Below are 26,172 nucleotides of genomic sequence, written 5' to 3'. Positions count from 1 at the left end.
CACAGAGGCCTCCCTGCCTTGTCTGTGCTCCACGGTCAAAACCACCCCAGACTCAGAAGCAACTGGAAACTGTGAAGGTCAGGGTCGTGATGAGGTTTGGGTCTATGACCCACTCTGGGATGTGAACTCTTTTGGACGAAACAATACAAAGGCAGCAAGGAAGCTGCTAGGAACCAGTTTCTTTAACTCAGAGTTAGACAGGAAAACAAGAGACAAGTTTTTAAGGCCCTGAACTTCCGGTTTTCAACTCCTGTGCTGACCTTGGCCAGCTCCATCCTGACCCAGGCCAGACTCCCAGAGCCCCTAGTCTAGGCCCAGCCCTGCTTGAGTCATCCAGAGAACCAGCCTCCCAGGGCCCTGCCAGGACTCCAGCCAACTGTTCTATGACCCACAGAACCTTGGAGAATGGAGTATTTTCACAAAGCAGTTTTAAATCCAAACAACAGACTCTTTTGGAAACCATTGCCTCAAGCTACAAGAGGCAAAAAAAAAAAAAAAAAACCCTGCAAATTAAAGTTCATAATACATTTTGTACATAGTTTGTGGTTTTATAGTCACTTTAATCATTTTTCCCCCCTAAATGCCTCCAAAGATTGGTGCATTGGCTGAGTCAACACACAGTTGCACTTCTAAGCAACGAATTTGTAAAACTAGACTCTGGACCATGTCCCTCACAGCCTTCTAACATCTCCAAGAGCAAAGGGTGACATGATATATTGAAACAGGTCCAGGTAACCATTCCTGTGTTTTGTGTGAATAGCTGCTTTGTTAAAGTTTCAGGATGATACATTAGCCGGGCTGAAGGTTTGTTTGCCTTCCTTTCTCCTACCCACAGGTTGGCACTGTGTGGCCCCTTAGACCTGGAAGTGCTCTGTGTCCATCCAGGGTCCCCAGAACTAAGTCTGAAGATGGACTGGCACAGGGAGATGGCTGTGATGGGATGGACCCAGGGGAGCCCCCATTCTCAGCACCCTGCGTCTCCCTGCCAGACAGATTTCAGGACCCCAGCATCTGCGGACCCCTCCGACATCAGGCCTAGGGCTACGCTAACCCTGATGGAGAAGCACTATTCTGCTTTGTTTGTCAAAGTCTCCATTTCAAACCAAGAACTATGAACACAAAAGTGTAAATCAGCTATACATCAATAAAATTTAAAAAATGAAAAAAGCAGGGAATTAGATTCAATAACCGATGACACACCACCACAATGAAAAAGAATATGAGAAAGAATATATCCATGTATTACTGAATCACTTCGCTGTACAGGAGGAATTAACACAACACTGTAAATCAGTTTTACTTCAATAAAACTTTAAAAAAAAAATAAAAGAAGTTGTGTCTCCAGGCCTGGCTTTTGTTCCCTCTTGTTTCTTGTGGAACTCTGGGACCCAGGGGCCAGGACCGTCTAGCAAAAGAAGCTGTCAGACAAGAAAGAGTACAGTTAACCTAATTATAATACTTAGCATCTTAATCTAATCTAAGACTGTTCACATTTCAACAGGTGTGAAAACACGACGTATATTGGACGGAATCTGTTCTCACCATAGTGAGTACCTCTGGCCTGGGAGTCTGATGCCCTGGGTTTGGCCATGACTGGTCAGCTCACCATCCTTCTGGCCCTGGGCAGCTGTGGGGGTGCGGGAGATGGGTGGTCATTCAGCACGGTGGAAGCACCTATCTGCACTCCCCATCTTTCCGGTCTCCCCCGATGGCGGGTCCTGAGTGCTATTTTCCTGCATTTCCCACCCTGAGAGGCACGTGGGTTTTGGCTTTTCCTGCTCATTTGAGCAGACACACAGCACAGTCACGCCCAGGAGTGGATTCCAATGGGGCGGCATCACCTCTAGTGCTGCCTGAGTCAAGCCTGGGAGAAACTGGAAATGCGTATTTGCCGAGGGGACTTCCTCACCCTCAGGAGGGTCTCAGAGGCAGACAGTGGCCCCAGTGGCCAGCAGGAGGAATGAGGCAGACAGCAGCCACGGAGCCAGTGGATGGTCCAGGTGGGGGCGTGGCTCTCCTCCTCCCCACCTTCTGCATCCGGACCCCGTCCACCTCCTTACCTTGAAATCAAGGATCTGCCCCCAGAGGGGCCCCAGGTTAAAAACACATTTGGGAGATGGGAGGGATGGGCTAGTAAAGAACCCATCTGCCAATGCAGGAGATGCAAGAAATCAGAGTTCGATCCCTGGGTGGGGAAGGTCCCCGGAAGAAGGAAATGGCAGCCCACTCCAGTATTCTTTCCTGGACAAATCCCCTGAACCGGGGAGCCTGGTGGGCTGTAGCCCATGAGGTCGCAAGAGTCGGACATGACTGAGTGAGCATGCACACACAGGGATGGACACCATGACACCCATGAAAACCTTAGAGCAGACGCATTTGCTGGCAAAGAAGGGCCTGAGACAAGGCTGGGGCAGAGGAAGGGGCAGCACCAGGGGACACTGCTGAGGCCCCCAGCAGGACACAGGCCCAGGGAGACAGGCAGCTCCTGCCCCAGGCCAACCCCAGGTCCAGCGTAGGGAAGCGGGCATTGAAAGGCTGCAATGGTTGATTCCCTGGAGGGTGCGCTGTGACCCTCAGGGACAGCCCTGCCAGCACTGACCGTGCCAAGTTTGCCCTTGCCTTTGGGCACCCAGTGTCCTGGGCCCTGATCGTCAACAGGCCCTCCGACCACCTGGTACCACACTGACCTGGCTCCAGGCACCCCCAGAAACACCCACCATCCCAGTCCCACATCTGCACCTGGAGCAACAGCTGGGGACGCTGGGTCAGTGAGGCTGTCCCGCGGTCCTCCTGGTTGCAGGTGACCACGTGGCTCTCTGCCCTCTGCAGCACGTGTCCACAAACAACGGGGAGGAAGGGCAGAATTTCAAATGGGGTGAAAAGGAGGAACTCTCTGGAAGGCAGGGTGAACTGCCAGGGCCCAGGAAAGGCTTTTCTAGAGGGGAGGGGTATTGGATGCTGCGGCAAGGAGAAGCAGTGTGACGAGGATGCAAGGAAGACACGGACCTGGAGGACCGGGGGTTCTGATGGCCGGCGGGACCGAGGCCACGCTGAGTGATGTGAGGGGGCAGGGAGGGACCGTCCCAGCATCAGGAGTCCAGAGACCCGCCAAGGGACCCCGCATCCCTGGTGAGAGATACCTCCCGCCCGCCTGGGGACATCAGAGGAGCCCTGACACACACGGTGTGTCCCATGCACACGTGCACACGCACGCACACACAGAGGAGCCCTGACACGCGCGGCATGTCCCATCCCCTGCACACGTGCACACGCGCACACACACACACACAGAGGAGCCCTGACACGTGGGGTGTGTCCCATCCCCTGCATGCACACACACAGGTGCACACACACAGGTGCACACACACAGACACACGCACGCACACACACACATGCACACACTCACACGCACATATGATGCCTCTTCCCCCTGAGGGGCAGAGAGCAGGCCCAGGCAGCAGCTATGTTCTGAGGACACTGTGGTTTTCATGGCATTTTATATGGTAACCTCCACAAGTTATACCACTCTCCCCTTTAGTGCAGTAGTAGTTAATTTCCTTATAAAACAATTTATCCAAGTAAAAATGTGTGTTCACTTAAGGAACAAAGATGGAGTAAATAGCAGACTATAGCATGTGGCACGTAGAAACAGCAAAAATGATCAAGACAGTACCTGCCAGTGTGAGGATGTGGTGGCAGGAAGGATGGTCCTCGGAGGAGTGGATTCAGCCAAGGCACTGAGGGAGGAGAGGAGAGGCCACGGCTCAGGCCCCATGCACTCACAGCTTCTCGTGACATGAAGTGAAGTCACACAAACACCTATGCGGCGGCCCCATGTCTTGATCAGGGGCGCCGGTCAGGAAAGCACCAGCCCCTGGGCCCATCCATGGAAGACCTGGCTTGGTGAATTCCCTCTGGGGCCTTCAGCTCTTTGGGAATCAGCAGCAGAAAAGAAATGCAAACAATTGTTTAAGTCACCTATGCAGAGCGAGCAGCCTGATCCAGGTCCCTCCCTGACATGGAGAAGCAACGCGGGGAGACGGGAGGGAGAACCCAGCTTGGGGTGATGCTGGGCAGACGCCAGCAGAACCCGGGCCAGGCCTGCCTTCCTCCGGCCTCTCTGACCCCTGTCATGAGGAAAACACAACACAGGTGTGGGGGGTGCAAATGAGCATGTGCAGTTAGCAAGGGGCCTGTGTTCCCAGCAATTGGGGTGAGAATCTCGGGCTCTGGGGTCTGACGTGGAATCCTATCTCCCTCAGTTTGCCAGGAGAACCCTGTCATGGGTGGTTGCTCCTTGTTCCTTGTGGGGTTCCGGCTTCCCCCCTCCCTCCCAAGAGAAGAAAACGAGTTACACCAACAGGGGCCTGGTGGGGTCTTCCTCTGATTAGCCAGTCTGGGAGGCAGAAATTAACTCACAGCCAGACCCGAGCTAAAGCTGGAGTTTACTGGAATCCACGTGATGTTGGCCGGTCTTCCCATGGTGTCTGCTGTCTTCTCTTCGGACCCTTCCTTTCAGCCCTCAGTTTGGGAGCGGTTTCTTAGGAACATGAATAGCGGAGGAGAGGATACAGGGTTGCTTCTGGAGCACCCCTCAAGCCTGGCCCCAGAGTCCTGACTGCAGGCTCCCGAGTCCAACCCTCCAAGCACAGGCCAGACTCCCAGGTGCTCCGCACTGCAGGTGCCCAGAATTTCCAAGCTGAACGCACCTGACATGTGTTAGTTATATGACTGTGCTTTAACAAGGGCAGACCTAGGGAGGGGTGCAGACCAACACTCCCATCTGACCTGGACACAGATGGCTCAGGATGGAAGCTCTGGGGGTGTGAACGAAGAAGGGCCTTGGCTTTGGGGTCTGGATGGATTGAATTCCAGCTCCTTCTCTCTCTCTCTGTACCCTCATCAGCATCACCACCTCCCACAGAATGAGCTCGGTGGACCTTGGGGCCCAGCTGGCAGCTTTGTTCTCTGATGTTCCCACTGGCTCAGGAAAGGGAATCGCTGATACATTTCCAGATTTTCAGAACTTTTTGGAACTGGGGATCTATCAGTGTAGATGAGGGCTTCCCTGGTGGCTCAGTGGTAAAGAACCCACCTGCCCGTGCAGGAGACTCGGGTTTGATCCCTGGATTGGGAAGATGTCCTGGTGAAGGAAATGGCAACCCATTCCGGTATTCTTGCCTGGAGAATCCCAGGGACAGAGGAGCGGGCGGGCTACAGTCCATTGGGTCATAAAGAGTTGGATGTGACCGAGTGATGGAACAACAACTGAGGCAGATGAAGAGTCAGCAATGTTATATGAACAATGACAGAAAAGCCCATTTTCTTTCCCAGATCACGAGCCCGGCAGCAACAGAGTTTCCTAATTATTCAGCTCTCCAAGGGCTGGGGGCTGCCAACAGCTTTGCCTACGAGACCCCCAGCGCTCCCACCTTCGGGCCATGTGGTCCCCTCATTTTACAGACAGCTGAGGCTGAGAACCATTGGTCATCTCACTAGGTCCTCTGCTGGGAAGGATGGAGACCAGATGTGGGGGTGGACACACAGCAAGCCAGAAGCTTGGAGAACTTGGCCCTACAAGCCTGGTTGACAAGGGATCAGGGAGGTTCCGCTTGGAGGACAGAGGCATGGATGGAGATGGTTTCCCAGCATCCTTGATGGGAAAATGGGGGTGAGGTTCTCTTCACTTGAAATCCCTTTGGAAGAAGTGGGCTCAGTGCACACTTGGGGAGGGACTGCAGTCTCTGTGACAATGGGTTGTTCCACCCTAGAACACACATGAGGGAGGTTTGCATTCTCCCTTCTGGAAGTGTAGACCCAGCGAGGCAACAGCTACCAGGCAGGGCCTGGCAGGGACGCTCAGCATCCTGGTCCCACCTGAAGCCTACATAGCCAGAAACAGGATTCTGGAGGAGAAGGGCAAGGCAGCCTTCTTGATACCCTGGCTCAGGGTGGCTGGCAGCAAGAGCGACTAGAGAGCTCACCGCTGCTGGGCGGTGGGCACTGGAAGGGGTGGGGGTTACACACAGGGGTGCTGCTGTGTAGAGGAGGAGCTGTTTCCTGGGCTTGGGCTGCTGCTTTCAGGCGTGTGGGTTGGTCCTGTAACAGCCACCAGGAAGCATACCATGGGCACATCCTTCCTGAGGTGAAGATGCAGCCAGGTAGCCCGGCATTCAAGGCTCAGCTCCACCACCAGCCAGTCAGCATGGCCCTGGGCAAGTGAGGGCCCCTCCTCGCTTTTCTCATCTGTAAAGTGGGCACAGCCAGCCCTGCCTTCCTCCAGGGTTACTGCAAATGCAGGGCCCATCTCTAGTCAGTTCCTGATCAACAGCAGGTACCATGTGATGTGGTGCTTAATGGATTTGGAAACCTCATCTTTTTATCTTCATCCCATGAGTGGATGGATATCACTACTCCCATTTTACGGATGGGGAAACAGGAAAATAACCTGCCTCCGAGCTAATCTCAAGCTCATTCCACTGCATCACAAGCCTTTTTTCCTTTGTTTCCTTTTTTGGTTAGATCCAACCAGCACCTATAAACCCCCTTTCCAGGCCTCCCCTTTTCACTCAGGTTCTCAGCATCCCTTTTCCTGATGCTGGGCACCCGTTGCTCCAGGCTCATCCAACCTCTTTTAATTGAGCCGTAGAGGGCCTCACCACTTAGCTCCTGCCCAGCTCCTATTAACGCAATTAAAATGCATTCCATGGCTCCAGGGTGTAAATGTGTTCCTGCAGCAGGTGATTGTCTATGCAAAGAGGCATTTGTAGTAAAAATAGTCTGATAAGTGGCTTAAAGGCTTACAGCAGAGTGGAAGACTAGCTTTCATCATTTGAGGCATTTTTTCACAGGGCAAATGGTGATGACTGTCCCATCCCTGTGAACACGTTGGCATCAAACCAAGGAAGTGGAAGTCCAGTGATGAGGTCCCTGAAGGAGGGGAGGGTAGCTCAACGTTCTGCTCATAGGAGAGTTAGATTCTGACTGTCACGAAGAAGGGCAGTCTGCTTCCCTCCTCATGGCAGTGCCCACATCAGAATCCCCAAGCTCCCAGGTCCCAGATAAAGGCACTCAGCCATTGGGGCAGGCCTCACAGCTCACCCTGGGTGACAGAAAGGCAAAGGTCAGAGGGTGGATCACCTTGACCTTCACCCACCTGCTTGTTCCGTCTGGAATTCTCTACCTGCACAACCAAGGCCTGTTGGCCATCAGAGGTCCCCAAATGAAATCCTGCCAATCAAGAGCTTTGCTGATGTCTTAGCATTTCTAGGGTGACCTATCCCTGTGTCAGTTTTCCACAACTCTTCCATGTTTTTTTCCCCTCTCTTGTTTATAAGACCAAATCCTTGGACTGAGACCAAGTGGTTCATGGTGCCAAGAAACCAGAGAGGCTGCAGAGGCTCTGAGCATGATGCAGAAAGCCTCCCTGGGGCCAGCACTGGCCTTCTGAGGGGCTGCTGGGGGTGGGGGGGGCCCTGCATACGCTCAGGCCCTGGCTGCACCCCCAAGCCTGGTGGGGCTTATAGCCCAAGTGCTTAAAAACCACTGCCTGGGGCACAGGTCTAGAGCCTACTGGCTCAGGAGGGAAAACCCTGACCAGCTGCCTAGGGAATTCTAGGTGCTTCCTGCCTATCAATCATGTGATAGGTATTAATACCATCCTTGCCCATACCATCCTCATCATGGGTACCATCAGTACCACATCATCCTCACCACCATCATCTGGGCACTATCACCATCCTCGCCACCATCATCATCAAGGTATCACCGTCATTATCATTGGCACCATCACCATCCTCATCATCTGGGTACCATCAGACCCATCATTATATTCCATCCCTCACCCTTTGACCCTAGGGATAAATAACATAGAAGCTTAATTAACCTGCCCGAGTTCACCCAAGAGGGGTGGGAGTGTTGGGTTCAAGCTCCAGAATCCTGGATCGCATTCTCTAGTCTACTCTTAGCCATTTCTCTCTGTCTTTTATCCTGCCTCTTGCCAGGCCGCCTTCACTTCTTTCCTTGTCATTTCTGTGAGGGGGAGGGGGTGGGGGTACACATCAGATTTTGCAGAAGAGAAACCTCAAGCTGATGACATGACTATCTTGGATTACCCTACTTAGGGTGGTTGCTGGGTTGGGAGCCGAACATTTCCAGACAAATTTTCAAGAAGCCTCATCCAGGTATTCAGAGTGATCCAACAGAGAAAGATATCTTCAGGAGTAAATCTCTCAGACCTACCTCTTCAGTTTTAGGGTTTTCCAGGTGGCGCTATTGGTAAAGAACCCACCTCCTGGTAAGGAACCCACCTGCTGATGCAGGAGACGTGAGAGATGCCAGTTTGATCCCTGGGTGGGGAAGATCCCCAGATGGAGGGCACGGCATCCCACTCCAGTACTCTGGCCAGGAGAGTCCCATGGACAGAGGAGCCATGCACACAGATTCCATAGGGGTGGAGTAGAAATGCAGCCTTGGATGGGGCAGGTCTGGGTGGGCCCAGAAGTTGCACACCCAGGCCACCAGGTGATGAGGAATTTCTGGTCTGAGGCCCGCCTTCTGAGCACCAAGGCCACCACCCCGCAGGTGACTGGCTGGATTCCTGGGGTTTCCTGAGGCTGCCTCGGAGGCTGGCCTGGGGGCTGCAGGAAGGGGTTTTGGATAAGATTTCCCTTGAAAAGGAGAATTTTTTTGTGCTTTGAGAAAAGGTTTGAAAACCACAGCCCTAAATTTAATATCCCGTACAATTGGAGACACTTGTTAGAGTATGTGGCAAGAAATTTTTCTCCCAAAGCTCTTTTTTCTTAAATATACTTCACTAACTCAGAGGAATTAGTGGCCATATTTGGACAACTGGCCTCACAATGACCTCCCTGGTACCTAACAAAAAAAATGGAAAATGTTGAAGGTGTTCTACTTAGAAATAATTCTATTTACATAGCCTCTGTGGTATCCATCTCTCTCTCTCTCATGGATGCTTAGAGGAATTCTTGCTTCTGGAATTCATCAGCTTCAGCTGTTGACTTTCATTTGAGGCCAGAAATTTATTTTTTCCCCTGTGGTTAAGTTTCTTATGGGAGACAGGGGGGAAGAAAAGCTTCTAACTAGTAATTATCAGAAATTGTTATAGTCCCTGAAATATCAATCTGTCCCAAATTTTGAGAGCTTGCCACCAGACTGGAGGAAATGAGATATGGGGGAATCAAGCTGGACCTCAATAGAATCCAGGGTTCTCCATCCCCTCTGGATGTTGTCTGCCAGGAAAGGATTCTATGATCTTATAAGATGGCAAAATGCTGGCCTGAACAAACTCCTCAAATCTAGGATTGCTTAGAATCCTTCATAAGCTAACATAGTATAACATTGTTGCCCTAGTTGCCCTGATCACAGGGCCTGCTTCTCCCAGACCACCTCAAGGAACACTAGCATTCCATGGACCCCTACTTCTGATCAGCTTCAGAGAGCCCCAGCTCTGGAGCAGCTAATAATCCCCCAAAACTGAGTGGACATCTTTTCCTGTGGTCTGATTCCCTCTGCCAGACACCAAGGCCTCTCACCTTTGGAATTACAATTCCAGGAAGGTCCTGAGGGGGACCCTGGGTGGCCCCAAAAGGGTGATGACTTAGGCAGAAGCCAAATGCGGCTGGTGCAAGGCTGGGACCCAGGTTTTATTCTCCTTTTTGTTCCTAGGGTGGCCTTCAGGGGAAATCAGTGTGCTGCCTTGTTTTATGTGGAGTCCCCTTCAGCTGCCCCAGAGCCTCACTTACTCATGTCTCAAACAGGGTTCTTTGACCATTTAAGGACTCTCCCAGTTCTGGCAGTGAAAGGTGCCTGCATTTTTTTTTTTTTTTAACCAATGTGTGTGTGTGTTTTTTAAATATGAAAACATGTATTTAGGCATAAAATGCAATACCCAACTGGAAACCACTGTTCTATCAATAATGACATTATTTTCTCCTTGAAGAAAACAGAAGTTAAGTTATTAAGGAATGCCATGAAGAACTAGCTCTTTAAAGTCCTGGTCAATTTACTGTGTTAAGAAAGATGACATTTATTCGGCTCTGGCCACAGTCCCGTCGTGTTTACTTTCTTTGTTCCAAAGTGTGATGAGGGTCCATTCAAGGCAAGCTGGGTGACTTTGGTGTTGCCCAGACAAGCATTTTTAATTTCAGTCTTATGTTTTTTATAGTTATTTGAAAAAACGTGAATTAGAACCTCAAATCTATGCCTTCCTGCATGTTTGTGCTTCGATGGAGTTTGACGCAGGTGGTCCCAAGGGATTGGGTAAAGGCTTGGCTGTTGAAATATACAAGGTAGGAGCAGAAATGACAATTGTGAGATGATGGTAGTTATAGACACCCAGGAAAAGTCAAGGATTCCCCCGAGGGCAGAATGTCCCCCAACGCTGTGAGGTAGCTGCTCTCTGGGGCCAGGGACATGTGGCTGTGGGGTCGGTCACAGGCTAGGCATACATTCTGGACCCCTGAATACCCTCTAGCCAGCAACTGAGGGGGGCGAGGCACAAAGAAGCTCGCCTGGTTTTCAGAACAGCAGTGAATGCGTGTTCCCTGAGTCTTCAGACTCCCATGTCAAGGACTGTGTCTCTCCCGCCAAGTCTGATGGTCCTCAGAAGTGGCAGATGCCTGAGGACTTGTAGGGAAGTCTGTGGATAAAAAGAAAACGCCCCAATGGGGACAATTTTCTGCCTGTCCAGCTGTCTTTTGATGCCCTGGCTTCTGTCCCTTTGGATTCCAAACCCTGGATTTCATTCACTGGCTGGGTTATCTTAATTCATCCTGCTCCTGGGACACCTGGTTCAAAGTGTAAGAGAGAGAAACTTCAGTCCCTCAACAGAAGTCCTCATTTGATCCCTTAGCGCTGCGGTTTGACATGACCCAGGCTTTGGCATGCACGGTGGCCAGGCTTAAATAATGCAGAACTTTCTATTTTCTGAATACAGCTCCAGCCTAGCACAGGCAAGAGGCTCTGCCCATTTGTCACGCTCCTGTGGGGTTAATAATGGTCCCTGGGATTCCATGAGGGCTCAGTGTGTCAGGCACTATTCTAAGAACTTGCCACTTATTAACTCATCTGACCCCAAGAACGAGGGATGATTAGTATTCCCATTTCATTGATGAGAAGAGTGAGGCCTGACTGAGCGGTGAAGGAAACTCAGAACTGGGCTCTTGAACCTGGGTCACTCACCATTCCCATCCCAGGGAGAAGGTTCAGAACCTAAAGCCTTTCTAGTCTCATAATCGCAGAAACAAAAGCCAACATCAGGCTTGTGGACATCCACAGTCAGGAATTCTCAGCGTGGGTTGAGGTAACCAGAGTTGCCTCTAGAACAACGTGGGAATTGAAGAATCTAGACAAATCTCCAGGGGCCTGGTGGAGAAACGTGACTTCATGCCTCAGGAAATTGGACCTGGGAATGTAGCCCAAACTCTCAGCCACCAGTGAGAAGAGGATGGGCGGGTGGAGGAATCTTCTGGAACCTACATCCCCATGGTGTCCGCCCAGGAAAGAAATCAGGTTCGGAGGTTTGCTGGGAAGCCCGTTTGACGGGCTGCTGAAGAACCCCAGCCTGTGACAGGGCCATTCTGCACAGAGCTGCTGCTGCCACCTGGGGCGACCATCTGCCTGTGTTCCCGGAGTCCAGGCCGGATGGGGCTGCACTAGGCGCCGCTGTCTGGTTGGCAGCTCTGGGGGTCCTGTGGGTCAGCCTGCAGCGTCCTGCCCACCCGGGTCCCTTGGGACATTCAGTGACAGGCCATCACTGCTGCCCTTGGCCTGGAAGAAGCCCGGCAGACAAGACCAAGTGGGCTGGGGACCCGTCTCCCAGGGTCCGAGGAGCTGGGAGACCCCTTCCTGCAGGCTTGAACAGAGACTTCTCTGGACACTGGAGGATAAAGGGAGTCTAACCCTGTCTGTTTCCAGGTTCCTCTGGCTTCTTTTAGCCACGTCCACTCCCCTGTGAGCTCAGCCTTCTGGGAGCTTGAAAACCATCTCTGTCCTGTGAAGTCCAGCCTCTGTCTGTTCTAGACTCCTGCCCACCCAACACTGTCACATGGGTATTTAATGTATGTCTCACATCACCCCAATCACCACCACAAGATGCCACCCCCCCTTGATTGGTGCCAAGCCCATCTGTCTACCCACCAGGCTGATGCCCTGGACATTGTCCCTGATTTCTTCCTTTCTTCTACTCATCACATCCAGCCTACCGTGAACTGGCATCTAGGTCAGGAGCCTCCTCCTGCTGGGATTGCTGCTGTGGGGCCTGCCTTTGCTTCCTGCTCCACAGATCCAGCCCTCACCCTGTGCGTCCCCTCACGCCCCCCGCCCCGGAGCCCCACCTGGCTCAGAGCTCAGGTCCCCAGCTGGCCTGCTGCACCCCTGGCCTCGTGCCCTACACTCTCCCCTCCTCCACACAGCCCACGGGCTTCTGTCTCAGGGCCATTGTCCCTCCACTGGGCGTGCGCTCCCCAGGTGCCCGGGAGACCGTCTCCTCCAAGTCCACGGTTTCATGGCCACCTTCACAGTCACGCTTGTAATGACTATGCCATGTCTGCTCCCTCTTGCCTGACTCCTCTTTCTCTGTAGCACTTTCCCTTCTAATAAACTACATGGTTTCCTTCTTTGCCTGGATGATCTGCCTGACTCCCTGGGAGGAGGAGCAAGGATTCTCACTCATCCAGTCAGTCGCTCTCCACTTGGGCACCTACCACCTGCCACCGAGTAAGTGCTGATGCAGCTTTGTCACCTGAAAACCCTGCCTATCCTGGGTGTTATAGAGAAGTGCACTCTTCAAACCCAGGGGCTTCTTAAGATGCTGCTTCACAGTTTTCAAACTAGATCCCAGGTCCCCAGGAAGCTCACCTCTCTACCTTGTCCCAGCTTCTCGGATCTCAGCCATCGGGGGTGGGGGTAGGGGGACAGGGGGAAGAACCACCACCTGGGGGAATCTGAGCGGTGACGTGAGGACTGCCTCCTCTTCTGGCTGGAACCCCAGGGAAGCATCCTGAGAAGCAGTCAGGTGATGGGGCAGCTGGAGGCTTGCCCACTGCAGGCTGGCAGGTGATGCACTGGGACAGGGACTTCAGATGGCAGGTGGGAAGCACTGAGCTCAGAGGAGGGGGGACCCAGGCGTCAGGTGTGTCTCCCCACCAGACTGTGAGCACCCGCCTGGGGTGGGGGTACGTCTTCTCTGCCTAGGGGCTGGCTCAGAAGCTGGCACAGCGGGTACTGGTTAGATGTTGGTCAGGAGAGCAGGCACTCACCCCCTGGCCCTGGGTACACTTCCTCGTTTGCATGTTTCCAGCCTGAGCAGCCCCTCTGCAGGAGGTGTGTGAGTGGAGGGTGGTGCATACCCCAGATTTTGCTTTGTGGTTGGTTCTTGGATCCACCATTCTCTCAGTCCCCACGAGGTCAGGCAGCTGTGTTTGCTGCCAGAATACTGCAGAGTGGTTTCATTCCCACCCACCCTGGGTAACACGTGGAGCACACCCTGGAAACCAGAAAAACAGCGGAGCCCTTCCTGCTTCCCCAAAGAAAGAATTAAAGTGCTGCAGGCAATCTGGAGAAGGGACAGGCGCTTGGCCGCTCAGACCAAGCAGAGTCGCGTCACCACGCCCCTCCCCTGCTCCTGTAAGAAGACGGGATGGGAGGGGCGGCCGGCGTCCATCTCCCCGCGCTCATCCCTGGATGATGGGGAGCTGGGTGCACTCTCCCACCCCCATGGGCGCACCTCTGCTCACAGCTCTCTTGCAGTTTTTCCTCTCCCCAGAGGTTTGTGCCATGGAGGGGGAGGCATCCAATATGCAGGCGTGGGGCTTAGAGCCCAAGACACTTTCCATCAGTGTGCTGGGCACCGTTACAGAGGGCCAAACCCATGACCATCTGGTGTCCTGGAAACTGGGACCCCCAGATGCCCAGCCCTTCCCAGCCTTTCAGGTTTCCTTATTCATGCCCCCCAAGTCGCAATCCCCACCCCCACCCCACAAAGAAACCCGCACACCAGGAGAGCTGTCCCCAGTTTGGAGTCCCAGAGCCCCCCAGAGTGGTGACATATGGCTCCGTTTCGTCCGACAGCTACTTAGCTTGGGCAGCACTGGAAAACTCCGCTCCACAGTGAGTAAGGAAGTTGGAAAGAATGTCGGTCTTCACTGGGATTTCATATGACAGGTTTCTGGCTCTAAGCTTGGGTAAGATTAACTCTTCATTCTTAGGAAAGGAAAAAAACCCCACTAACTCTCCGAAATAGCGGTTTAGTGGAAAAATGTGCCGCTTTGAAGGTATCACTGGCAGTCCGATTTGCACGTCCCTTTCCCAGGGCTGCATATTTTCTGTGTCTGATGATATGTTTGTTACACCTCCTCTCGGCCAGGGATGCATACAGTAAATCGTCGGCTCGAAGCATGTAATCTCTTAACCATAAGGCTCCGACATCTGTTGGCCAGTTGCTGGATGGCAGGATCATTAACATGCCTTCTAATTTTACTCTCTGAATTTAACATAAAAAGTTTTAATGAGTGTATGTAATTCATACTTTCCAACTTCAGAGACTCCTGAAAGAGAAACCTATGCTTTTATAACCTAAGTCTCTGAAGTAGATGGTTGTGTTTTTAAATCCCATTTCCTCCCCCAACCTCACTACACAGATGCAGTATACAACAGATCCACTGGACATTACCTCCCTGTCCCAAATATGCGTTCCAATATTTGTCCAGATTTTGGTGAAGAACCCCTTTCAACTTCATGCTTACACACTATGTCAGATGTCTTCATTCTTCATGTGGAGATTATGCTTTCATCCGCCTATTAAAAAACAAATTGCAAATTGGCATCAGAATGATGACCCTTGAGTCATGGTGGGAGAATTCAGTTTTAAAACTTGCTTTCAACCTCCTGCCTGTTTTTACTGAAATGAGCTGGAGTTGGTAATGGTTTGAATCCACTCTTTCCCTCTCCCCCTTCCCTGGCCATGTTGTCAGTCTCCAGCCTAGAAAGCAAGTGATTTTGATTAAATGCCTTTCTGGATTGATCTTTTTACTCAGAGTCTTGCCTCTATTAATATATTTGGGGATATTTTTTAGGAACAAACTTCAAGAAGCCAGAGCAAACAGAAACATTCAACCCAGTCACATATGTGATGGAGAAAGCATTCCTTGAACCATTACTCGCTAGGGCTGTGTTTATCGTTAACCAACTCCTGGAGAATTTCAAGAGGAATTCCCAGATGAGCATTTGCCTCCTGTTTGGGGTCTTCTGTACTGAAAGTGGGATGAGGCTTTTAAAGCAAAAGGCCCAGAACTAACTTGGTTAGTGTGGCTTATTAACTCCTGCCGCAAGGTCTGCAGATGGTCTACAGACGCCCGACCCTCTTTGCCAAATGCATTTTATCTGCCCCCGCCCAGCAGAGCGGGACGCCAATGATGGATGGCCGGAGTTAAGGAGCAAAGTCTCTTTGTTTGTTATGGGAAATTAAGGGGACAGCTTTCTTTTGATTCCAAGTTCACCCAAGTTCAGAGGCAGTATTGCATCACCACATTTTGTGTGGAGAGCGACGTCTCAAATGAGCGATGTGGTCTCAAATGCACGGGGCTATTGAACTTGACCCAAGTCAAGATAAACTTCCTCTGTCCCTCAGCAGATAGTACTGGACTCTGCTTTATGCCAGGCACCTCCCTGGACACAGAAGTGAAGTGAAACAAATGGGCTGCTTTCTGGGCACTTATATTCTAGAATAAGGAGAAAAATGAGAAGCAAGTAAATGATTTGACAGTGGCAGAAAATTTTTTCTATCAAAGAGCTGAAGAAAATCTCCTAGATTCTTTGGGTGACTAGCGATTTACTATTTTTCAAGAATTCTTGGGAAATTTTGCCTGTAAAACATCTTTCAAGGGCTAGGGGGCAGTGTGGTGGCTAGTGAAGAGGTGGTGGCCACAGCTGTGGTTTGGGCGACGGTGGAGAGAAATACGGAGGAAATCTCGTCCAAGGACATCGGATGGAAAAGACGATGCAGGTTACAGTCAAGGCGGGCTTGGGAGGGGCTGCCACCACCAGCTTTGGGAGTCAAAAGGTCTCTAAAGAAGATGGAGGGAGAGAAGAAGATGGGCACAGTGACATGAGAAAGAGGGAGCGGGACGGGCAGGTGGGAACCAACTTGGGAGAGCCGTTGGGCTGTGAAGTCGAGTCCTCCCCAACAGATCGGGCTGGTTTCTGCCCTCGTCCCTCAGAGGGACAGAGCTTGGCTCCCCTGTGCTGGGTTTTCAGGTGATGCGGTCCTTTTCAGCTTGTTCCCCTTCTAGGCGCTTCCCTTTATCCCTGTCCTGCTATGAGACAGGTTTCCTCCTGAAGAGTCCTGTGTCCAAACGAGCATAAACAGTGTGGGGGTGGCCACCGTGTGTGTTTCAGTGGAATATTATCCACTGGAATAAAGTGAATACGTACAAAGCCCAGGCAAAACAAGGCGGCACCTCGATTGCCCCAGTGCTCTGCCCCACGAAATGTATTGTACTAAGCAGCATGCTTGGAACAATTACCCCCCTCCCTTTTTCCCCCCAGGTGCGCAGCATGCACGTGGGATCTCAGTTCCCCAGCTGCGGATGGAACCCATGCTCCCTGCAGTGGAAGCGCAGAGTCTTAACCCCCAGACCACCAAGGAAGTCCTACAATTTACACTTTTTAGTTAAGCACAGATTCGATGCCGCTGTGTCTGCTGCTGGCGCCTCCTCTGCTGCTCTGATTGGCTCTGAGAGGAGGAGAGGGGCTGGCCTGGGCTTTGCCCTGCAGGGTGGCTCCTTACTGTCCTGCGGACTGGTCCACCTCTCAGGGGTTTAAGCATGGCTTCCCTATAGCGGGATGGGAGGGGATGGGTGTGGGGTGGGGAGGAGGCTCACACGGGACTGTCTGGGGACCAGCCCAGCCTTGCCAGCCCCAACATCCCCATATCCCACCAGCTTCTAGGTGGGAGAGCAGGATCTTCACTCGGAATACCCAGCAGACTTTCTGACTCCCTCCAGGGGGTTGTGGCGGGGGGGGGCATGTTTGTGTCATTGATGGGGAGGGGATGGGTACATAGAGGAGAGCGAAAACAAAAGGAAGGATGGTCTTGCTCCATGGGTGACCCATGGGCATCACAGCCCCATCCTGTCAGAGCCCATCTCATCAGCTTGTCTTCATCAGCCCTCGGCCCCTGGCACTGGGAGCCCCATCCTCGCAGCTGCCCCGAGGCGTGGCACTGGGCCTTCACTGTGAAGCCTCTTTGCTTCCTCAGTGCTGTCACCTCCAAGCCACCTACGGGCCTGGGAACCAGCTGTGCCCCAGGAAGCAGCACCCAAGCCCCGCAGCAGCTCTGCCCCAGAGCAACAGATTCTGGCCCCAGGGGAGGGCACTGGGAAAGATTTTCAGAGTTCCAGTGGCCTTGGGAAAAAAACCCCAACCTGATAAATATTTCAATCAGAGAGAAAAAGGATCTGACTGATAAGATTGGTTTGGGCTGGAGCCAGCCCCCGAGCGGAGGCATATCAGGCATATCCCAAGCTCCTAGGCCCCCACAGCCAGGTCCTGTCTCCAGGCAGAGGCTGTCAGTCCCTCCCAGGGCCCTGGGAGAATCAGAGATGCCACAGCTGTGGCCATGCTCGTAAAAAAAAGATTCATGGAATCAGGGCCTCCTCCCCTCCATCCTCCAAACCCCACCCAGGACCTTCCAACTGGAGTCTCCCTGCTTAGGCAAGATGAAGTCCTCACATCTGAAATCTGTCCCACATGCAAGGACCCAAGTAAAGTTTGGTGACTGTGTTACTGGAACAGACACCTGACTTTGTGTGTCTAGCACGCGTGTGTTCCTGGGTGCTTTGGGGGGATTCTCTACTCACCCCTTATGATTACACAGTGGAAGTGACATAGAGATTCAAGGGATTAGATCTGATAGACAGAATGCCTGAAGAACTATGGATGGAGGTTTGTGACATTGTACAGGGGACAGGGATCAAGACCATTCCCATGGAAAAGAAATGCAAAACGACAAAATGGTTATCTGAGGAGGCCTTAAAATTGCTGAGAAAAGAAGAGAAGCTAAAGGCAAAGGAGAAGAAGAAAGAAATAACCATTTGAATGCAGAGTTCCAAAGAATAGCAAGGAGAGACAAGATAGCCTTCCTCAGTGATCAATGCAAAGAAATAGAGGAAAACAATAGAATGGGAAAGACTAGAGATCTCTTTAAGAAAATTAGAGATACCAAGGGAGCATTTCATGTAAAGATGGGCACAATAAAGGACAGAAAAGGTATGGACCTAACAGAGCTGAAGATATTAAGAAGAGGTGGCAAGAATACACAGAAGCACTATACAAAAAAGATCTTATGACCCAGATAACCACGATGGTGTGATCACTCACCTAGAGCCAGACATCCTGGCATACAAAGTCAAGTGGGCCTTAGGAAGCATCAAATAGTTGAGCTATTTCAAATCCTAAAAGATGATGCTGTGAAAGTGCTGCACTCAACATGCCAGCAAATCTGGAAAACTCAGCAGTGGCCACAGGACTGGAAAAGGTCACTTTTCATTCCAATCCCAAGGAAAGGTAATGCAAAGAATGTTCAAACTACCTCACAATTGCACTCATCTCACACACTAGCAAAGAAATGCTCAAAATTCTCCAAGCCAGGCTTCAACAGTATATGAACCATGAACTTCTAGATGTTCAAGCTGGTTTTAGAAAAGGCAGAGGAACCAGAGATCAAATTGCCAACATCCGCTGGATCATGGAAAAAGCAAGAGTTCCAGAAAAACATCTACTTTTGCTTTATTGACTACGCCAAAGCCTTTGACTGTGTGGATCACAATAAACTGTGGAAAATTCTAAAAGAGATGGGAATACCAGACCACCTGACCTGCCTCCTGAGAAATCTGTATGCAGGTCAAGAAGCAACAGTTAGAACTGGACATGGAATAACAGACTAGTTCCAAATCAGGAAAGGAGTACGTCAAGGCTGTATATTGATATTGTCACCCTGCTTATTTAACTTATATGCAGAGTACATCATGCGAAATACTGAGCTGGATGAGGCACAAGCTGGAATCATGATTGCCAGGAGAAATATCAATAATCTCAGATATGCAGATGACACCACTCGTAGGGCAGAAGGTGAAGAAGAACTAAAGAGCCTCTTGATGAAAGTGAAAGCAGAGAGTGAAAAAGTTGGCTTAAATCTCAATGTTCAGAAAACTAAAATCATGGCATCCAGTCCCATCACTTCATGGCAAACAGATGGGGAAACAATGGAAACAGTGAGAGACTATTTTTTTGGGCTCCAAAATCACTGCAGATGGTGACTGCAGCCATGAAATTAAAAGATGCTTGCTCCTTGGAAGAAAAGCTATGACCAACCTAGACAGCATATTAAAAAGCAGAGAAATTACCTTGCCAACAAAGGTCTGTCTAGTCAAAGCTATGGCTTTTCCAGTAGTCATGTATGGATGTGAGAGTTGGACTGTAAAGAAAGGTGAGCACCAAAGAATTGATGCTTTTGAACTGTAGTGTTGGAGAAGACTGTTGAGTCCCTTGGACAGCAAGGAAATCCAACCAGTCAATCGCAAAGGAAATCAGTCATGAATATTCATTGGAAGGACTGATGCTGAAGCGGAAACTCCAATCCTTTGGCCACCTAATGCGAAGAACTGACTCATTGGAAAAGACCCTGATGCTAGGAAAGATTGAAGGCAGGAGGGGAAGGGGAAGACAGAGGATGAGATGGTTGGATGGCATCACCAATGTAATGGACATGAGTTTGAGTAGGCTCCGGGAGTTGGTGATGGACAGGGAAGCCTGGCGTACGGCAGTCCATGGAGTCACAAAGAGCTGGATATGACTGAGCTACTGAAATGAACTACTCACCCCATCCTGTCCCAGACCCAGAGCAGGCATGCAATCAGGAACAGTAGCCCGAACCCACAGCTGAGACCCCGGATCCTCCCCTGCGCTTCTGCTGGCCTCCCAGGAAGCTGCTCCACACAGCTGTGAGTTTTAAGCCTTGGTTCATCCCAGCGCCACATGCGCTGTTTGGAGAATAAACACAACCAACCAGAGGGGAACCAGTGACAGAGCCCTGATAACATCACTCGGGGGACTTTCCTGGTGGTCCTGGAGCTAAGACTCCATGCTCCTAATGCAGGGGGCCTGGGTTTGATCCCTGGTCAGGGGACTAGATACCACATACCCCAACTGAGAGTCCTCAGGCCGAAGAAGCCCTGTGCCTACATGAAGACCTGGCACAGCCAAATGAATTTTAGAAAGTCACTCAGGCATCTGGAGACAGTTGCCTGAACTTTCCAGCTGGGTGAGGCATCCCCTCCCCTAACTCTCCCCCAGTCTGATTTGAGTTTCTGTCACTGGCATCCTGTCTGGTGAAGAGCAAGCTGATCATCAGGAACAGGCAAAGGATCCTGATCCCTTAAATGATGCCCAAAGAGGCAGTTTGGAAGAAGTGTGATAAACAGCCATCTATCTTTGCTTTGGAGGACTTCCCAGGTGGCTCAGTGGTAAAGAACCTGCCTGCCAATGCAGGAGATGCAGATTTGATCCCTAGATTGGGAAGATCCCCTGGATGAGGAAATGACAACCCTCTCCAGTATTCTTGGCTGGGAAATCCCATGGACAGAGGAGCTTGGTGGGCGAGTCCATGGGATCGCAGAGTTGGATATGACTGGGCACCCAAGCATCCTTGCTTTGAAGGAACTCATCGTCTGTGGCACCAATACATAACCTCAGCCAGCAGAAGGGAAGAAATGCCAGGTCTCCAGAGCACCTGCCCCAGGGCTGGGCTTCCCATCCCCCCTATAAATCTCTCATTGAGGCAGAATCAGCCCATCCTTAAGGCAGATGAAGTGGAGGTGTGGGAACGAAAGCCACCTCCTGGTTCACACTAACTCAGAGGCAGAGTCGGAGTCCAAACTTGGATATGTCTGCCCCCACCCCACCCTGGAGTTTTCAAATGCACCATTCAGCTCCACAGAGGCAGCAGGGTCCAGAGCGAGGGGAGATGGACTGTCTCTCTAGAGAGGCTGGCGAAGGCCTGGAGTCACAGAGCAGAGACTTCCTTCCTCCAGCCTCCTCCTCTGCTTCATCTCTCATCTCTGGAGTCACAATATTGCAATCAAAGAAGGTTCTGCTCCCACCTGGCCCTGGAACATACTGATGGACACTGCTACACAGGTGAGACACAAAAGAGATTTGGGGAATCATCCTTCCCATGGTCAGGAAGAAGGAAAGGCAATAGGCTGGGAGCCCCAAGCCCAGGAGGAGGGATGGAGGCTGGGCTGCCAGATTGGGGGCAGGGTGGAGTGTGTGGACTGAGTTGCTGATAATTCCCCTCAGGGTGCTGGCCCAGGTGAACCGGGTGATTTCTAAAATGATGCAGGAATGCAGCCAGGGGAGGGGCTGAGTTTGCAACTTTGACAAATGGCCCTAGAGGACTATGGATTTTTCCATAATAAATTTCACACACACACACACACACACACACACACACTCACTCATATCACAGAACAGCCATCGTCCTGGTGATCACAGCTCCAGCTGGGTGCTAAAATGTGCTGGGTGCTTTTAATGGGCTCTCAACTGTGTTTTGTAGGCACTGGCAGTGGAGGAAGGTCCCCAGTTAGGATGGCACTGTTCACTTAGGAGCCATGAGCACAAGAGAGAACCTGGAGCCCCATGTAGAGCACACAAGGATGCCAGCAGCGTCCCCCAGCAGGGACAACGCGGGCTGCTTCCTCAGTAGACAGGTGCCACCTAGTGTGGGGAGCTGCGGCCCCAGGAAGGTGTCTCAGGGGTAAACTGCCTGATTTCTGGGCAGCCTCTCCTAAATGCCAACTAAAAATGAAAAATAGATATGCAAAACTCCATCAGCACCTTTAGCCATTCTACATCACTCACGTTTAGAATGCAATTAAGAAAATTCTGAAGCTTTCCTCCTGGGTTCTGTTTAAATATTCCAGGGAGAGTTTTCTGTGACATCAATACAAATTTGGCCTGATGTTCCACATAGAGGGTCCGAACTGAAGAGAAAAAGTCCCTGCTGGAAAAGATTTTCAATCTGTGTTCATCATTTTCTAAAGGAGACCCTCCCCTCGAAGGGTCATCTTTGGTGACATTTCTGAAATGACCTGGCACAGTATTTCCACCAGCTCTTACCTTTGGTATTAATTCCAGTACCAGCCATTCCTATCTGAAATGTCTTTTATAATTATGTAATTACACACCTCATTTATCCAATTGTTAAGCCCAGAGACTGATTAAATATTAACAACTGCTTGGTTCTCGTGGCGTCATTAGTTGGAACACAACCCTGCAATCTCAGGTAACATGCAACGGTAATTATCCTTCACATCCACACACAGCTGAAAACCCAGAGCAGTTAATCCAGATAAGTGTGCCCAGTAGAAAATGCATTGCCTTTAAATCCTGTTTTATCTTCACCATCTACAGCAAGGTGCACTTCAGCCCAGCTCAGGGTGTTTCAGCGTAGACCTGCCAGTTGCTGGGGGCCGGCTGGGGGTAGGGAGGAGGTGCAGGCATAACAAACAGATCAGTCCCCACAGATCTGGCCCTCTCCAGCCATAAATCAACTGGGCTTTGGAGGTTCTAATGGGATTTTCCCCTGAAGCACTAAGATGGAGATTTGGTTTAGCTTTTTCAGTTCAGTAGCTCAGTTCAGTTCAGTTCAGTTCAGTCACTCAGTCGTGTCCGACTCTTTGCGACCCCATGAATCGCAGCACACCAGGCCTCCCTGTCCATCACCAACTCCCGGAGTTCACCCAGACTCACATCCATCGAGTCCGTGATGCCATCCAGCCATCTCATCCTCGGTTGTCCCCTTCTTCTCCTGCCCCCAATCCCTCCCAACATCAAAGTCTTTTCCTATGAGTCAACTCTTCGCATGAGGTGGACAAAGTACTGGAGTTTCAGCTTTAGCATCATTCCTTCCAAAGAAATCCCAGGGCTGATCTCCTTCAGAATGGACTGGTTGGATCTCCTTGCAGTCCAAGGGACTCATGTCCAACTCTTTGCGACCCCATGGACTGCAGCACGCTAGGCCTCCCTGTCCTTCACCATCTCCTGGAGCTTGCTCAAAATCATGTTCATCGTGTCAGTGATGCCATCCAACCATCTCATCCTCTGTCATTCCCTTCTCCTTCTGCCTTCAATCTTTCCCTGCATCAGGGTCTTTTCCAATGAGTCAGTTCTGCACATCAGGTGGCCAAAGTATTGGAGCTTCAGTTTCAGCATCAGTCCTTCCAATGAATATTGAGGACTGATTTCCTTTGCGATTGACTGGCTGGATTTCCTTGCAGTCCAAGGGACTCTCAAGGTCTTCTCCAACACCACAGTTCAAAAGTATCAATTCTTCGGTGCTCAGCTTTCTTTATGGTCCAACTCTTACCTCCATACGTGACTACTGGAAAAGCCATAGCTTTGACTAGATGGACCTTTGTTGGCAAGGTAATTTTTCTGCTTTTTAATATGCTGTCTAGGTTGGTCACATCTTTTCTTCCAAGGAGCAAGCATCTTTTAATTTCATGGCTGCAGTCATCATCTGTAGTGATTTTGGAGTCCAAGAAAATAAAGCCTGTCACGGTTTTCATTGTTTCCCCACCTATTTGCCATGAAGTTTAGCTTTGAAACTCCAGTACTTTGGCCACCTCATGCGAAGAGTTGACTCATTTGAAAAGACTTTGATGCTGGGAGGGGTTGGGGGCAGGAGGAGAAGGGGACAACAGAGGATGAGATGGCTGGATGGCATCACTGACTCGATGGACGTGAATCTGAGTGAACTCTAGGAGTTGGTGATGGACAGGGAGGCCTGGCGTGCTGCGATTCATGGGGTCGCAAAGAGTCGGACATGACTGAGCAGCTGAACTGAACTGAACTTAGCTTGAGCATCCCTTATTTCAGAAAACAGTGCTGAGGGATTCCCTGGTGGTCCAGTGGTTAAGAATCTGTCTGCCAATGCAGGGGTCACACGTTTGATCCCTGGCCCAAGAAGATCCCACATAACACGGGGCAACTAAGCCTGTGCCACAACTACTGAGCCCTCACCTTAGAGCCTGTGCTCCGCAACAACAGAAGCCACAGCAATCAGAAACCCATGTGCCACAGCTCAAGAGTAGCCCCTGCTCTCTGCAACTAGAGAAAGCCCATGCACACGCAGCAACGAAGACCCAGCACAGCCAAAAAATAAATTAATTTAGAAAAGAAAAGGGAAACCGTGCTGAGTCCAGCAGGGTTTGCCCTGGTGATTCCCTGGGGGCCAGAAGCAGCAGGAGGCTGGGTCCTGAGCCGCCTGGTGTGAAGTGAAAGTCGCTCAGTCGTGTCCAACTCTTTGCAACCCCACAGACTGTACAGTCCATGGGATTCTCCAGACCAGGATACTGGAGTGGGTAGCCTATTCCTTCTCCAGGGGATCTTCCCAACCCAGGAATTGAACCGGTGTCTCCTGCACTGCAGGCGGATTCTTTACCAACTGAGCTATCAGGGAAGTCCTGAGCCGCCTGGACAGCCCCTTATAAAGGGTCCTTTTACACTGGTGTCCTTCCAAACCGGCCTTTTCCTTTGGGCCTTCCCAACCCTCTCTGTTGGAGACCCTCAGCTTCTCCACTCACTTTCCATCCTCCTCCACATCCTCTGACCCCTTCCACCCCTCTCCCCTGCCCACAGCGCTCCACAGAGCTTTTGCCCCATGGTGTCCAGGGCTGCCAGCTGACTGGGGCCAGCTTAACAAGAACCTCGGGTATTGGGTTCACTGGGCTCTCCAGGCTGCGGGAGGCCAGAGTTGCTTCCTGTTCGAAGATGCCTCAGTCTCGGGACAAAATCAGCCTTGCCTTCCCTCATGTCCAGGGCAGCCCGGTTGGCCCCTGGGCCTCTCCTGACCTCCCTTCCAGGATGGCCCCCCAACTTGTGCCCTCCTGGTAGACAGCAATGGTCCATGTCCTGCCCTGAGCTGTTAGGTGCTCCTGTGGTCTCTGTTCAGACCCCAGAGCAGGGCTGCTAGACATTCTGGAATGTTCCAACACCCCCGCTCACACACGGGGGAGGACAGCACGGGCTGTTCAACTCCAGGCCTGTCCAGGCGGCCTCCGTTCAGCACAGGAGGCTGCAGCCATCTCCCTTCTGACCCCAGGGTGGTGGCGCTGCCTCCCTTCTGGAAGTGAGCGCCTCAGAAGCATTGTCACTTCCAGAGTAACACCCCCCTGTAAACACCAAGGATGACGGGCGGGTGTGCTCTGCTTGGCTAATAATGGACCAGCACAAATGAGAAAGGATGAGCTAATTATTGCTCCAAGAAAGTGAAAATGTTAGTCACTCTGTCATGTCTGACTCTTTGTGACCCCACAGACAGTAGCCGCTGAACTTGGGGGAATTGTACAGAGGGATTTGGGCTCATCTTTTTTTTTAAATAAATTTATGTTTTATTTATTTTTGACTGTGCTGGGTCTTCGCTGCTGATCAGGTTTTTCTCTAGTTGCAGTGAGCAGGGACTGCTCTCTGGTTGAGGCACGCAGGCTTCTCATTGCAGTGGCCTCTCTCGTTGCCGAGCACGGGCTCTGCAAGTGGGCTTCAGTAGCTGCGGCTCTTGGGCTCTAAGCACAGGTTCAGTAGTTGTGGTTCAGTTCTTCAAGGCAGCTTTCCGGACCAGGGATTGAACTGGAGTCTCATGCATTCATTGGCAGGCGGATTCTTTACTACCAGGGAAGCCCCTGAGCTCATCTTAAAGATATATTAATACTTGGACAGCAGGAGAAACAAGAAGGGGTACGTTATGCAGTCGATGCTGATGAGCCAACCCCATGTGGGGTGGGGGTACTGGGTGTCAGAACTGGCAAGGGGCTCAGGGTCCTGCAGGCTTCATTGTGTTGGCCTGGCCCCTCCGGTCCTCACCTCTGACGCTATGAACCTAATGTCCCATGGCTTTACAAATTAAGAGAGGTAAAGAGTTTGGTATCTATATTGTGTGCCAGAGACTTCCCACTTTAAGTTAGGGAAGAAAGTGCAAAAAACAATCACCCTTTTTGTCTTTTGGCTGCTTCATGTGGCATGGGGGATCTTAGTTCCCTGACCAGCGATTGAAGCTGCATCCTGAGCAGAACTGAAGGAGTCCTAACCATTGGA

This window comes from Capra hircus, chromosome 13 (assembly GCF_001704415.2).
Source record: "Capra hircus breed San Clemente chromosome 13, ASM170441v1, whole genome shotgun sequence".
Classification (NCBI taxonomy): domain Eukaryota; kingdom Metazoa; phylum Chordata; class Mammalia; order Artiodactyla; family Bovidae; genus Capra; species Capra hircus.
Note: the sequence above shows the minus strand (reverse complement) of the source record.